Here is a 3,254-nt window from a genome sequence, read left to right on the forward strand (position 1 = left end):
AGCCCATGTATGCTGTAATATGGTGTGTAGATTAATATAATCTGGCACAACTACACAAAAAATAAGCTCCCAGTTGGGGCCCCCAGATGTAAGGATAGTTGGCAGACGATAGGTTCACAATATACCGTATAGAAAGTTTATTGCCAAACCATGATAACGAGAGCGCATAGCCAGTAGGCAGATCATAGTGTACATAATAGGGGCGCACCATAACCACCATAAATAAACTGGGAAAGCAGAACTGGCTGGAAAACATAGGGTTTTGCCGCTACTAATATGCAGCCTATCGATCACCTACAGGCCAGCTCTATTCATTTGAAGGCGCACAACTGTTACTATTAGTTTACTCTATCAAAGACCACGCGGCTCCCACCATTTCTAGGGTATTATGGCGGACCAATTCGAAGTGCGAAATCATTTAGCAGAACCGGCCCAATAGAGGTGTCGGCTATAGATGTCCCTGCTCCCCTTCCTGACAAGGAACATACTGTGCTTACTAAAGAAGAACAGAAGAGGAACATGTTCAAGAACATAAGAGGAAGCATATTCTGCATGTCTGTATGCAAGTCGCGTGACTTTTGTCATTTGGGTCAGTCGACCATTTCAGGCAGTTGGATGAAAATCCTACGTATCCTAGCCATTCTTCTTCCTTGTCTCCAATTCTTCCCATACAGAACACCACACGGGCCGCTGGCCGAACCACCGGCCCCGACCCCCCCCCCCCCCCCCCCCCCCCCCGCCCTCCCCTAAACCGCCCCCACCGCCTGTGTACCTCCGCCACCCCACCCCCACCCCTGCCCCCACCCGCGTCGAGTTTTCTTTGTTCGGCGAGGCCCCACCACCGACCCCACAACCACCGTCCCCACCCAAGCCCCTTCCATCGCACCGGCAAACTCCGGCGAGCTCTCAAAAATCGACTGACCCAATTTTGAAATTTAGTGTACTGTCATTTAACTAGTGTGGAATATAAAAGGGGAAAACCATAAGCATTGCTAGTATAGTGTTGAGCGTGCCATGGCGGATCTGAAGGTGCAAACCGGACAAAGGCAACTTCACAACCAATGTTTGCTTTCAACTAAAAATTAAGTGATGGACAAGAAATCAGAGTAAAGCAGTGGTGATCTATTTTCTTGATGCGATAAATAAGTTGAGCATATACGAAAGAGTACCGCCTTTGGTGCGGTGCCGTATATGCATTTGCTGAGAATTTGACAGTGCTGCAGTAGTGATGTGTAACACCCCGGATGTAATTTACCTTATCTGTACTCCAACTCTTGCCGTTTCCGGCGCTAAGTTATTTTATTTCATCGGTGTCGGGTTTTTGTCTCCGTGTGTTGTTGCCTTTGTCATGCATCTCATATCATGTCATCATGTGCATTGCATTTGCATATGTGTTCGTCTCATGCATCCGAGCTTTTTCCCCGCTGTCTGTTTTGCATTACGGCGCTCCTATGTCCTCCGGCGGTCCATTCTACCTCTTTTTGTGTGGGGGGGTTAAACATTTCCGGATTGGACCAAGACTTGCCAAGCGGCCTTGGTTTACTACCGGTAGACTGCCTGTCAAGTTTCGTACCATTTGGATTTCGTTTGATACTCCAACGGTTAACCGAGGGACTGAGAAGGCCTCGTTTGTGTTGCAGCCCAACACCCTTCCAATTTGGCCCAAAACCCACCAAAAACCCCTCCATCGTCTAGAGCGTTCGATCATGATCGCGTGGCCAAAAACCGCACTCCATTTGGAGCCTCCTAGCTCCTTCTATGTATAAATAGGACTCCCCCTCGGAAATTTCGGGCAAAATCCACCCTAACCCTAGCCTCTTCCTCCTCCCGCCGCCGGACGCGTCCGGATCGGACCTGACACGTCCGCCCGCCGCCGCCCGACCTACCGCAAGCCGCCATGTGGCGCCTCCATGCCCCACATCGACGAAGCCCGTCGGGCCCAACCGCGGCCCCCGCGGACGGCTCCGGCCCGCCGCCTGCCCGGCTTGCCCGCGCCGCCCGTGTCCTCATGCCGGCGTCGACCTCGCCGCCCCGCCGCCGCACGCCTCCAGTCGCCATCGCCGGAGTCAGCCGCCACTCTGCCTCGTCCTCGCCGCCCGCTGACGCCGCCGAGCTCTGCCTCGCCGCCGCACCTTACCGGCCCCGGATCCGGTCGGCGTCGACCTCTCCGGCGCCCCCTCGACCTCCTCGCCGCCTCTACTTCTCGCCGGAGCCCTGCAACCTCGCCGGAGTTCTCGGGCGACGCGCGAAGCTACAGTAACCGCCCGGATCCAGATCTGGTCAACTCCCCTCGGTTGACTTCTTCCATGCACCCTAATTTTTTTGCAAACTTTGGCATGCTATAACTCTGCATCCGTAGCTCCGATTTGTGCGTGTAGCATATCAAAATGTTCTCCTCGACGAGTTCATAATTTCATCTCATTCCATCATTTTCATTTGAGCTCATCTTGATGCCCGAAATGCTGTTGGAAGGCTATGTGATGAATTTTTCAGATCTATTTCATCAAATAGCTATTTATCATTTTTGCCATGTTTAATGTGTGCATGCTATAATCCTGAGCTCTACATGTGTTTTGTTATATGCCATGCCATCTTTACAGAGGTGCTTGCCATGTATTTTTGTGATATTTGTGGTGACTATACCTCTCGCCAGTTGAAGCCCAACGAGAAGAACTACCCCACTCACGACCTCGAGTCGGCGGCAGTTGTGCATGCTCTTTTGACTTGGAGACATCTCTTATTGGGAAGAAAAGTGGACATCTTCACTGACCACAAGAGTCTCAAGTACATCTTCACTCAGCCTAATCTCAACCTCAGGCAGACTCGTTGGGTCGAAATGATTCAAGAGTATAATCCGAGTATTGAATATACTCCATGCAAGGCCAATGTAATTGCTGACGCATTGAGAAAGAAGGCTTACTGCAACAGTTTGATTCTCAAGCCTTACCAACCCGAGCTTTGTGAAGCTTTCCGCAAACTCAATCTGCAAGTTGTTCCTCAAGGTTTCCTTGCCAACCTTCAAGTCTCTCCTACTTTGGAAGATCAAATTCGTGAGGCTCAACTTCTTGATGCTATGGTGAAGAAGGTGAAGATTGGGATTGCCAAGATTCAATCCAAGTATAAGTGCTATCGCCTTGATGACAAGGATACTCTCTTCTTCGAGGATCGCATTGTGGTGCCTAAAGGTGACCTTCATAAAGTCATTATGAACGAGCCTCACAATTCTCTCCTCTCTATCCACCCTAGAAGTACAA

The sequence above is a fragment of the Triticum urartu genome, chromosome 5, assembly GCF_003073215.2.
Source record: "Triticum urartu cultivar G1812 chromosome 5, Tu2.1, whole genome shotgun sequence".
NCBI classification, from domain to species: Eukaryota; Viridiplantae; Streptophyta; class Magnoliopsida; order Poales; family Poaceae; genus Triticum; species Triticum urartu.